The 13,653-nt window shown below is 39.7% G+C and overlaps 1 protein-coding gene across 11 annotated transcripts in view; it reads right to left on the bottom strand.

Moving 5' to 3' along the window:
• Positions 1–13,653, bottom strand: part of PPFIBP1 (PPFIA binding protein 1) — a 176,092-nt gene that overhangs the window by 121,001 nt on the left and 41,438 nt on the right. The window lies entirely within an intron of this gene.

Genomic DNA, 13,653 nt, shown 5'->3' with positions numbered 1-13,653 from the left:
GCGGGGGCTACTCTTCGTTGTGGTGTGCAGGCTTCTCATTACAGTGGCTTCTCTGGTTGCAGAGAATGGGCTTCAGTAGTTGTGGCACGTGGGCTCAGTAGTTGTGGCTCGCAGGCTCTAGAGCACAGGCTCAGTAGTTGTGGCGCACGGGCTTAGCTGCTCCGCAGCATGTGGGATCTTCCCAGACCAGGGATTGAACCTGTGTCCCCTGCGTTGGCAGGTGGATTCCTAACCACTGCGCCACCACGTAAGTCCCCCTCATATCTCTTTTATTTTATTTTATTTTTTGTTGTTTTTTTAAAAATAAATTTATTTGTTTTTATTTTTGGCTGTGTTGGGTCTTCCTTGCTGCGCACAGGCTTTCTCTAGTTGTGGCTAGCAGGGGCTACTCTTGATTATGGTGCATGGGCTTCTCATTGTCGTGGCTTCTCTTGTTGCAGAGCACGGGCTCTAGGCCCGTGGGATTCAGTAGTTGTGGCATGCGGGCTCAATAGTTGTGGCTCACGGGCTCTAGGCGCGTGGGATTCAGTAGTTGTGGCGCACGGGCTTAGTTGCTCCACGGCATGTGGGATCTTCCTGGGCCAGGGATCAAACCCATGTCCCCTGCATTGGCAGGCGGATTCTTAACCACTGTGCCATCAGGGAAGCCCCTGTATCTCTTTCAAATAACGTATACTTAGAAAAAATTCCCAGTAGTATATATTTGGGCATGAATATCCTCACCATTACAGTACTACCGTATATTTTGGTCGTGAAGGAATGCTTAGGAATAGTAGAAGTTCCAATACCTCATAACTACCTCCATCCAAATGAGAAAGCTGAGTGTCTCCAAGTTAAATACTAGAGACGTTACCTCACATGTGCTTTTCAAATGTATATATGATCAGGGCCAGTTCTAGACAAAATTATGAAGTAGGAGTGTAGCTGTTTCCTTCTCTCTGCCCTTTTGAGGAGCCAGTGATCTCACATGTTTGATTAATCAGGGAAGCGATAAGATCAGCTCCAAAATTCCAACAACTTAATGGATATAGTTCTTGAGAACATTTTCATTTAAAAAAAAAAAAAAAAAGAGCTTCAGAAGAGGCAGGTGCTTAACACTGAAATAAAATGTGTTACTAAAATGGAATTTGGGCATGAATGGGGGATAGAGGTTGTCTTGAAGGAATTTCTCAGCTCAAGCAAGATTCTGTCCATTCAGCCTCCCCTAAAGCTGACTTCATATATGACCCTATATACACACCAATCCAGGTAAATTTTAAGCAATTAACAATGCATACATAAGCAAGCCTGATTTTAAGACCAGTGTGTGCTCCAACAGTAAACAGGCATATTAATCAGCAGTTTTCAAAGTGAGTGTCTAGGAACCCTGCCCCCCAGGTGCTTCTGAGAACAGAGGCGGGGCTGAGTGGATGTGTGGTAGCAGGAAGAGCAATTTCATCTTTATCTGTTTTATACTTTGATCCAAGATCCAAGTTGGAGAATTGGTTCCTTGAGCTGCTTATAAAAGGGTGCAAACTGTTAACAGTGATTACATTTAAAAAGCTAGGGCAGAAATCCCAATGAGCTTATAACGTAGCTGATCGAGAAACATAATCACACCAAAATCCAACCACCATCTCTAACAGGGCCTTTATGGGAAAATGTGAGTCCCAGCCTGGGTCCCGGAGCACAGGTCAGCCTGAGTCAGAGCAGGCATGAGCCAGGCCTTCTCTTCCTTGCCATCCAGTGCCCTGGAACAAAGGGCAGAAGGAGGGCCCCTACACTGCGACAAGCACTGAACCCACAGTGAGGGCATGAGACTAGGGTGGGGAGGGTCTGTGAATATTGCAGAGGTGGGGAGACAGGGGGCTCCAGCAGGGAGCCAGACACAGAGACTTCTGTGAGTCAGTCACTTCTCCAGGCCCTGCCTCATCCCCATCAGCGTCCTTGCTAGAAATTACATGTGCAAAGTTTAGGTGCTTTACATATGCCAGGGCCTTGAACAGGAATGAGGAAGGAGAAACGTCAGTGAAACAGTTTAAGGAGAAGAAAAAAATATACCTATGTTCTATAAGGCCCACTTCAAAGCAACATGTAAAATTAGAAAACAATTTTTTTTAAGCGTATTATAAGAAAGTATTGCCTGAACTTGCTCCAGAGGAATTCAGGTTAACTAAGAGGCAATGGGTACATTCAATCCCTCCCTCAGCACAGAACTCCGATTATTTGGCCTAACCAGGACTGAATACATAAAAACATTTACAAACATGAACCACTAGATTTTTTGAGTTTCCATTGTGAGCCTTGTTTAAATAAGTCAAAGATATCCTTTGTGATACAGTTTTGATCAAATTCAAGAGACTTTAGTCATTTCCTTAGAAACAGATGTAAGCTATAAATATGAACTAACCAACAGTCAGCCACTCACAAAAAGGCTCACTGACAAGTTTAATTTAAAAACAAGAACACATTATTAAACTCAAAAGTAAGCCATAAAAAAATCTGAACCCATGCAAACAACATTTCTAGCAGAAAAACCCTTACTGTAATGACAAGGATAATTACAAACAACTTTTTATATGACTCACAAACCTTTCCTACACAGAGGTTACAAAAAACAAAACCCAGCCTGTATTTGCATCCATTTAATAAAACAAGCCCTTAACATCCTTCCCAAATCTCAGATTTCAAATACCAAGAAAATTCTCCAAACCACTAAATAAGTGACTTCTGTATATCCCTTTGAGATGGAAAGCACATTTATTACTACTGCTTATTTTTTAAATCCCTCTGATCTTGTAAAGCATTACCATCATAACTGAGAGCAACATGTTAGACTAATAATCGTTAGGAAGCAAAGTTGCTGTTTACTATAATAATGCCATATTTCGTATTTTAAAACTAAATGGAATCCAAAGTTTCTATTCATGTTAGACTTAAATGTCTAAAGCAGGAGTCTGTATGCAGGGCAAATACGGTCTGCCACCTGTTTTTATAAAGTTTTATTGGAACACATCCATGCCCATTTGTTTACATGTCATCTACGGCTGCTTTTGCAAGACACAGGGACAGAGTTGAGTAGTTGCAACAGAGACGGTAAGGTCTGCAGAATATAAAATATTTGTTATCTGACCTGGCCCTTTAAGAAAAAGTTTGCTGACCTCTGGTCTAGGAAACAGCTATTTCAATGGACTAAATCCTGAAATGAGAAACACTAATCCTGGTGTAGTCGTCTCGCTGGGTAACTACCTAAGTCACTTCACCATTGACGCTTTTTCTCATTTACAACACAACAAGTCATATGTATTGGGAACTTGTGTATCAGACACTATTCTAACGGCTTTACTTTTAGTAAATGAACAACAAATTCATTCATTTAATTCTGGCAAAAACAGAGGGAAGTGAATGATTATCCCCATGAAACAGATGAGGAAACTGAGGGAGAGGGGTTAAATTAACCTGCCCAAGGTCACATTTCTGTTACATGGAAAAACTGGGAACAGAACTCAGGCAACCTGGGTCCCGTGCTGGTACTATTACTCTCTGTGCTGTACTGATATTAATTTTAATTTCATAAAAGTCACAGATAATAAAAGGAAATCTCAAAAGGTTAGTTAGAAATGTTAGGTAAGTACAGTAAAGTACACCTCTGCATGGTTTAGGATAAGATACCTAAAATAACAATAATATAACTGGACTTCCACAGACTCTTAAGACCCTTCTGATTCTAAGATTAGAGCTAACCTTAGGGTATTGGGAATATAAAAGCCTACAGTACTCTATTTTTTACCAGGAGAAATCAAAGACTCAAACAAACTGACCAATGTCTATCTTTCCCTTGATAAACAAGGCCTCTCCAGAAAGGACAGTTCAGGCCCTTCAGAAAGCCTTCAGGATAAAGACTTAACCAGCGGGACCCTAATCTTCCAAATTTGTTCCCATTGCTTCTTATCCTCCACCATTTTTTAAAAAATAAATTTATTTATTTATTTTTTGCTGCGTTTGGTCTTCGTTGCTGCGTGCGGGCTTTCTCTAGTTGTGGCGAGCGGGGGCTACTCTTTGTTGCGGTGCGCAGGCTTCTCATTGCAGTGGCTTTTCTTGGTGGGGAGCACAGGCTCTAGGCACGCGCGCTTCAGTAGTTGTGGCATACGGCATACAGGCTCAGTAGTTGTGGCTCGCGGGCTCTAGAGCGCAGGCTCAGTAGTTGTGGCACGTGGCCTTAGTTGCTCCGTGGCATGTGGGATCCTCCCAGACCAGGGCTCGAACCCATGTCCCCTGCATTGGCAGGTGGATTCTTAACCACTGTGCCACCAGGGAAGTCCCGCCACCATTTTTCCATTTGGGAAAAGGCTGAGGGAGCATCAACAGAAATTATGGAATGACTACTCTGCATATCTGCAGCAAGAGAGTGCTAGCCAGATTATCAACCACTACATGGTTCAGGAAGACATCCCCTTGCTGAGTCATCCCCACCACATCCAGAAATTCTCCAGGATGTCTGGGGGAAATGTGTCACCTAAATGTGACCCAGTGCTCTTTTGTACTGAAAGATAGGTTTGTATGATCCAAACATACCACTAAATTACTCATCACCAACTTCACACTTAGAGATGATCATAGCCATCTTCTTAGGCTAGTTTTTGATTGGTTCCCATATCTGCAAAGTCCAAATCCTTGGGTTTGACATTTAAGACCCTCCTCATTTTATCCCTTACTTACTTTTCCAATCTTATTCCTGTTTTTGGTCTTTCATGTAAACTGGATGGCCTGCTCTTTCTCCAGCAAATCATGTCGACTCATGCTTCATCCCTCTACTCTTGCTTCTGAGGCCATACTCAATCCAGACTCCCCTTTTTTCACTTCTACTGCCAACATCGCATCCAGTGTACAGGCCAAATCTCTGTGCTAAATATTGTGGAATATAATTTGTATTTCCTATGAGGGTTGGATCTTCACAATCCAGGAGGGGAAACAAGTACATAAAGGACTAAACTAAAGATGTATATTAAAGGTTCAAAGTGCTACAGGACCCAGATCAGGGGATCTAAAAAGATGTTAGAGAGAGGCCATCACTGAGTCGGACCTTGAAGGAAGGGGGGAACCTTATAGAGTGGTTGAGTTCATAAAGTCATAGGGGTAACTATACAGGATAAAGGTTTACATCATAGACTTCAAAGCCAGATAGTCCTGGGTCCAAAATCCTGGCTCCCTTTGACCGGAAATAGGGTGTGTAGGAGTTACAATCAAATAAATCAGGTTGATGCCTAACTATGCCCCAAACCATATTTGTAGCCAGTCCTCACGTCTTGTTCAAATAATAAAGCCTTTCATATTATGCCCCCATGTAGTCTTCCCATCTCTCACTGCCAACAGCGTTTCATGTTTCAACCCATTCATTCATTTGGGCATCTAATCACACATTGATTTCCAGTTTAAATATTCCCAAAGTATGTTTTGCCTCCTGAATGAGATTTTGTTATCAAAGAATAGACTGTTTCAAATAGACCCTTGGCATTTTCAAATTGTAGGTTCAAGGTTCCTGACAAGTAAGGCTAGTTTAGCTGAGAAGTAAATTTAAATTAAAAACTTGGGCTGTTTGGCTAGTGACATGGGGCCCAGCCAACCATGAACATCTGTATTCCAACACAGCTTTGTTTTCTGCCTCCAGTAACTCATATGAACAGACTGAAAACTTATTTCTATGTGGGATGGTTAGACAAAAAGCTAACGGCTAGGACTAGGGATAGAAGTAAAGATCAAGTGAAGCAGTACAAGAAAGTGATGACTCTTAGCGGAAAAAAAAAAAAAAACCCAAAAAAACAGAGGTTAAAGAGTTGAAGAAATTATACATCATGTATATTTGAAAATCTGAGGCTGGACAAAGGGCTTCAGACTAATCCCTTCAGTGTTAAAAAGGTTAAGTGTCCAGTTTTGTGTGTGTTCTCACAGTACTAAGCACCATGCTGTAAACACCAGCTGAAAGAACAACCTGATAATCTCCGAGGTCCCAGAGTCCTCGGTGATCCCACTTTCCATGTCAAAATCAAATTCAATAGTCAAATTTCCCTCGAGGTTGCAAAATTTTAGTATTCACAATGTCTACTGACATATTACATCAAATAAGGGCCACGTTTTTATTTATTTTTAACATCTTTATTGGAGTGTAATTGCTTTACAATGGTGTGTTAATTTCTGCTTTATAACAAAGTGAATCAGTTGTACATATACATATGTCCCCATACCTCTTCCCTCTTTCATCTCCCTCCCTCCCACCCTCCCTATCCCACCCCTCTAGGTGGTCACAAAGCACCGAGCTGATCTCCCTGTGCTATGCGGCTGCTTCCCACTAGCTATCTATTTCACATTTGGTAGTGTATATATGTCTATGCCACTCTCTCAGTTCATCCCAGCTTACCCTTCCCCCTCCCCGTGTCCTCAAGTCCATTCTCTGTGTCTGCGTCTTTATTCCTGTCCTGCCCCTAGTTTCTTCGGAACCATTTTTTCTTTTAGATTCCATATATGTGTTAGCATACGGTATTCATTTTTCTCTTTCTGACTTACTTCACTCTGTATGACAGACTCTACGTCCATCCACCTCACTACAAATAATTCAATTTTGTTTCTTTTTATGGCTGAGTAATATTCCATTGTATATATGTGCCACATCTTCTTTATCCATTCATCTGTCTAAGGGCACATGTTTTTAAATTAACATGTTTCACAATCATATTTGTGTTGTTTAGTAACAGCTTGCCTTTTTTTAATCTTTTATTTTATTTTTTTCAGTACGCAGGTCTTTCACTGTTGTGGCCTCTCCCGTTGAGGAGCACAGGCTCCGGACGCGCAGGCTCAGCGGCCATGGCTCACGGGCCCAGGTGCTCTGCGGCATGTGGGATCTTCCCGGACCGGGGCACGAACCCGTGTCCCCTGCATTGGCAGGCAGACTCTCAACCACTACAAAACCAGGGAAGCCCAGCTTGCCTTTTTTTAAATTCTAAAGTTTTATGCCCAGCTTTGCCAATATTGGCAAATTATTTTTTATTTCCTAAAAAGATTCTAATTCAAAGATTCTAAGAAATTTTGGAATTCAAAAGTTGTTATTCTTTGCACTTTTTACTGAATTGATTGAAGTGATTAAAGTCTGCCATAAAGTTTTATGTAAAAATAAATATATGCACGACTGCACGTGTTATGGGGCAGTACGCTGGGAGTGGAGGTGAGAGAATGAACACAGCTCAGCTTCCAGGCACACCGATTTTCCTTTGTGACAAATACTTTAAACTTCATTTTTTTATGACAAATATCATGGACCACAGTGAAAATCTTACATAACAACATATTAAAACTTCATATGAAAAATATTACGAACCATAATGTAAAATTTACCTGTTATATTTAAACAGTGGATTTCAATTCATCTGGGGGCAAGAATTTTAGAGTAGATGTTCCCATTATTTGCACACTTCTTGAAGCATAGGGGTAGTTTGGTAGAAATCAGAGATTGCTGACTGCAGTCAGTCATGTCCTCAGAGGGAAAAATATTCTATAAATGTTCTGTCCCTTATGAAAATATAGGAAAAACAACTGCACTACCCCTAAGACTCTGGTCTCCATACCCAAGAAATCCTATAGATTCAAGTCCTTCCTCCTCTATCATTAATTAATGTGTTACTGCAAATATCACTCAAAAAATATGAGATCAAACCACTTGGATCCCACAGCATTCCGAAAGAGCATTCTGAACTAGTGTTAAATTTGTATAGTGATTGTTTGAATTAAAACAATGACTTCAGCTCACTGGTATATAACACTTTATCATGCCAGTAGAACTCTGTGAACCAACATACCCCGGTGAGGTCATCATAGCTCTGGAAAATGGGCTGACCCATTATGAACTCCATCACTGCTGACTCAGCAGTAAGGACTCTTCCCGTTAAACTGCCCCACATGGGATAGGTGTGTTTTCTTTGTCAGACTAGACCCATGATCTCTGCATCATGTGTGTTTAGAAAGAAATGGATTGGTGGGTTCACTGACTTATTTCCTAAGAATTACGCTCCTGAAATATAAGGAATTGAATATATATATATAGGCTTACATATATACATTCAAAATACAAGACCACCTTATAATAAAGAAGTGTCCAAGTATATCCAAAGCTGAGAGTTTCCTGCCTAAGAGAGGTCCAACTCAGCTACCTCCTGTTAAAAATCCTGTCAACCACCATAAGACCTGGGGCTTTATAGACTTATTTAAACTAGAATAAGATGTATTCGTTTAGAAAAACACCAGTTAAAATACCTATTTGATTTTCAGCTTCCATATTCAGAAAGATACAATGACCTATAAATTTTCTAAATCTCAAAAGAGAATCCATAGCAATTATAAAAAAGGATACAGGATGAAACATTTAATGTTCCACTCCTCATGTACCCCTAACCTTCAATAAGAAAAAAATACAAGGGACAAAATGAAGCTCACCTCTATCATGAAAGGTTCTACCCCACAAAAAGGCAACCCCACTTCTTTCAAATCATACCGTCCAAGGCTGACGCCCTAGCTTTTCTTATCCTCTTCATGCTATCAAGAAATTGTTTGCTCTCTTTCTTTTCCTCCCCTTTCCTCTTTCTCATTTTAATGGGGGCCAAATTGGTAGATGGCTTTTTCAAGGGTATACTGGCAACTGGCAGTGGTTATCATAAGCCCTAAAAATGTAGTAGCCTTTGACCCAGCACTCCACATTAACTAAGCTAAACTAAATGCTTGGAGAAGTGGGCAAGGATTTTTGTACCTAATTTTCACAACGTTATTTATAAGAAAAAACAGAAACAATCTAATTGTGTCTAGCAATAGCTACACTGAAGTACACCCATTAGATAGAATATTAAGCAGGCCAAGGTTTAGAAGGGTGTGGTTACCAATGGTTAATGACACAGAAGGATGTTCATGATATATTGATTTTTGTAAATATACATGTACATAAGGTAAAAAATCAGGAAGGATAACCATCTATGGTTTTCAATACTTCCTTCTTCCCCTTCATCACTGACCCTGCAGAAGTCTACTACCAGTCACATATCTTTCAATAGAGAGAAATGGGCAGGGGGGGCAGATGAAGTGGCAAATGAATGGACAAGTGTACCCATGTTTTTTCAAAACCTCTCCTACTCCCAGGGTCTGTCTGTGAGTCTTCTTTCCTCCTCTGAGATATGCTATCATAGACCAGCATGCTGACAGTGGTAGAATTTCAGATGAATGTGATTTTATTTTCCTTTTTGCTTATCTGTATTTTATAATTTTACATTAAAGATCATGTATTATTTCTGTCCAAGAGAGCAGAGCATGATGACTGAAAGTGTAGAATTTGGAATAGATCAGCCTGGGTTTTAATATTCCAGGTCCATAGCTTTTCACGTATATGATTTTGGTCAAGTTACTTCACCTAAGCCTCAAGTTTCCTCATCCAACAAATGGGCAGAATAATATTACAGGTATCCTTTTATTAGAGATGCTAATAGAAATGCCATACTGGATAAAGGAAATGATTACTATAGAGTATATAAAATACAACTTTATTTAAGTGTTTATACTTTTAAGGAAAATAAATCTAAGCCCCAATCTCCTAGGAGAAAAATATTATATAAATTAAAACATGGGGAAATGTTCATTCAAAATGCTAACCAAAAATGTATATTAAGCAGCCCTGAGTTACCATTTTACATATACCAAAACAAAAAATCCTAACATTCATAGTTTCAAGGTTGTAGTGAAATTGCTGGTCATTCACGGTTAGCGGCAATGGATTTAATTCTTTCGTACTTGAGGAAAGCATTAATGCTCTATTGCAGTAAGACTTAGTAATTCCACTCCAATCCACTGATCTTAGGAAATAATTTGCCTAAAACAAAATTTAATATACACAGAGGTGTTCAATACAGAATTCTAAATAACAGTAAGTAACTGGAAATACCTGAATATCTATTTTTAGAGGGATAGTAAATGGTTTAATTAATATTGGCATGTAAAAATAAAAAAATTAAGAAACCACTCAGGTTGTCATAATGAAGACCATGAAGAAACAAAACAGTTTTGATATACTTTTAACTGAAGACAACAGGATCCAAGATATTTACCCTCTGTCGCTATATAAAATGTATATAATACACTGGAATAACTGAAGTGAGGCAGAGCATGCGGGGCCTGGGGAGAGCAGTGAGGACAAAAGCAGAGGCGTGGACCACCCTCAACAGTTGGCCCAGAAGACATGGTCGGCCACGGCAACTATTTCTGTTGCGAGGGAGACCAAATTTTACTTACATTTCATGAATGGATTGCTATTGGCACTCTATCTCAGTACAGACAGATGCCAGCTGGTCATCCAGGATGCAAGAGGTCTCTGAAGAAAGACCGGGAGTTCCACAGCCATGAGGAGTCCTCATTCCTTGGGTCCTTCTGAGGACTGCAAGGTATTACAGTCTGCGTGCACCCAGGTAAGCGTACAGATGGATGGATGATGTTATCGTTATAATTTAACCACAAATGGACAAATGGCTTAAAGTAACCATGGGTGGATAATAACACCAATAACACAAGCAAAAGTGACACAAGAAATTGGCGAATTGGACACAACTTGTTCAAATCACACAACCCGTAAGGGGTCCCTAGTCCCTCTAAAGTAAAGATGACATTCTCACAGCAAGAAAAGTTTCTGAAAGGAACATGTATTTTGAAAATAGAAGTTTGAAAATATTTCCATTATGTTTCCTTTTTGCCCAAATAATGTCACATCCATAAAACCTGTCCTATCTGTACTCTCTAAAAATGTGAACACAGACTTTTCTAATCGGCCTTAAAATGTACAAAATTAAGAGTCTTAATTTTTAAAGCCCTATTAAAAATAGGAAACTGTGGCATGTTCCCATTATTTTTTTTAAAGAATTCATTAACATTAAAGAAGAAAATAACAGCTACCATTTATCGAGGGCTTACTGTTTATGGCTCAGGCCCTGTTCTCAGGGCTTGATGTGTGTTCATCATTCAATCTTCAACACTACCCCTACCTCATTTCACAGATATAAAAACTGAGACACAGACTAGCAAAGTATCTAATCTAGTAAATAGTCAAGACAGGATTCTAATCTAGGCTTCAACCCTAGAAGGTCTGTTCTTAACCCCTCAGAATACTACACTAGATTGCAATTGACAGGCTGATTTCAACCAAACTTTTCTGGAGCTGGAGGATTAAAAATGAACAAGCAGTAAGCACTGCATGTCTCCCATTTGGATCTATATGTACCTTATAAATTAACTTTTGCAATAATGACAAAAAGCCAAACATTTTTAAAACTGAGAGCATTTATTGTTTTTCTTGTACCATTAATAAATATAAAATTATTTTTAAAACATTTATTATATCCTGTTAATTCCTACTTTTGTGTGCTTACCATTAAAATATTCATGCAATAATGTATATATTATTTTATAATAAATATACATAGACTGAAGGAGATGCTCACGAATGTAGTGGCAGCAGGACCCTAACAGAAAGTTTTAGAGACAATTGCAGAAGGTTTAAAACAGGAGAAAAACAATCAAATTTCACTTTTTTTTTTTAAGGTTCTTTTTTGATGCGGACTTTTTTTTTTTTTTTTAAGTCTTTACTGAATTTGTTACAATATTGCTTCTGTATTATGTTTTGGTTTTCTGGCCGGGAGGCATGTGGGATCTTAGCTCCCCGACCAGGGATTGAACCTGCACCCCCTGCACTGGAAGGTGAAGTCTTAACCACTGGACCACCAGGGAAGTCCCAAAATTTCACTTTTAAAAGATCCCTCTGGAGATAATATCAAATTTGGAAGCAAGGGATGCAATTATGGTTTCTAAAAGTATGAACTAGCAGAGAGAACGGAGGGGAGAGGGAGGCTGAGAAAAGCTTTAGATTTATCAAGGCACAAAGGAGCAGAAGCCAGTGATGGCTCTATGGTTTCTGACTTGCGGTGACAGAATTCAAAAGAGAATATAAAACAAAGTGTATGCGTGTATATGTGTGTGCGTTTATGCGTATGTGTGAGATGGGGGGTGAAAATTAAATTTTGATCGCACTGAGATTGCAATGCCCATGGAACCACAGGGTGAATGCATACAATGTAGTTGGGAAAACAGGTCTGGAGAGTTCAGGAGAGAGCCCTGGGCTCATCTGTGGTTGACCTTCATCAGTTTGTGAGTGGCCACTGACAAGATGGGTTTTGATAAGTGCCAGGTGAGAAGAGCTAAAGACAAAAGGGTGCCAGCATTGAAAGAACCAGCCGTGATAACGAAGCCACTGAAGAACTTTAGGAAGGAAGGAAGGGCCTGGGAGATGGGAGGGGTCCTGGAGAGGGAGGAATGAGAATGAGAGGCTAGGAACCACGCGCGGGACACTGAAGGCTGGCTCGGGGAGGCTGCGTGACCCACCATACCCAAAACCCTTCTATGACCCAGAAAACATGAAAAAATAACTTCTGATCCTACTCTTGCTACAGCTGCTTAGCTGCCTGACCAGCCATAACTGATTCCTCTTTCCCATCAGACCCTAATTGCCCCTCTTTCATGATGTGAGGATGGGCCTTGGCTTTCTGAAGCAACTACAGATCCGTTCAGTGTCCTCTCCTAAGAATAAATAGAGGTTATATTAAAGGCAAATTTTACTATTTTTCCAATGCCCTTAAATTTTTTTTAAATCTGGAATTTCTCCATAATGATAAAGAGACATAAAGAGACATTATCTTGGGTTTGAATCAGTGCCTGATTCTACTTGGTCTGAATATTGAGTCAGGATAAAACCTCATGAAGGCTAAACAACACTCTTAGACTTAGAAATAGTACCATCAGTTGAATTTACCAGCTCACTTTCCCCTCAAGTCTTTATTACAGAAAATTTCAAAGATATACAACCATTAAGTAGATTAATACGAGTGCCATGCACCCATCACCAGCTTCAACAATCACAACCCATGGCCAATCCTATTCCATCTACACTCCTCCCACCCATACTCCCATATTACCTTGAAGCAAGTCCCAGAAATGCTAACATTTCTTCCATGAATATTATAGTATATCTCCCTAAAAGATACTATAACTATAAAACTATTATCACCCCCCCAGAATTAAAAATAATTCTTATTGTTAGGAAGAGGAATTTCTATTTCAAGCCCACCACATTTCCAGTCAATCACATTTCCAATTGTCTCATAAAAGTCATATTTAAAAAAATTTTTTTTTCTTTGTTTGCATTAGGATCGCCTCAGGGTCCACCATGGAGGTTGGCTGATAGGTTTGTTAAGATTTTTTTTTTTTGGCTCATTTTTTTAAAGACTATATTTTAAGAGCCATTTTAGGTTTATAACAAAACTGAGAGAAGGTACAGAGATTTCCTATGAAATTTTCCTAAGAATTTTTAATCTACACTTTCCCCCCTTCATCTCTGTTCTTTCTCCTTGCAAGCTATTTATTGAAGAAACTGGGTTGTTTGTCCTGTAGGGTATTCCACGGTCTGACTGCATTCCCAGGTGCAACTTAACATGTTCCAGCTCACTTCTAAAATTCAGGTTGGTTAATTTTTTTCCTGTCCCTTGTTGACAGATAGAGGGGGAAACAGAGATATCACGTGGTATACTGAACAAAACCAGAGTACTT

Source organism: Orcinus orca, chromosome 11, assembly GCF_937001465.1.
Source record: "Orcinus orca chromosome 11, mOrcOrc1.1, whole genome shotgun sequence".
In the NCBI taxonomy this organism is placed as follows: domain Eukaryota; kingdom Metazoa; phylum Chordata; class Mammalia; order Artiodactyla; family Delphinidae; genus Orcinus; species Orcinus orca.
This window is presented reverse-complemented; position numbering and strand designations above follow the sequence as displayed.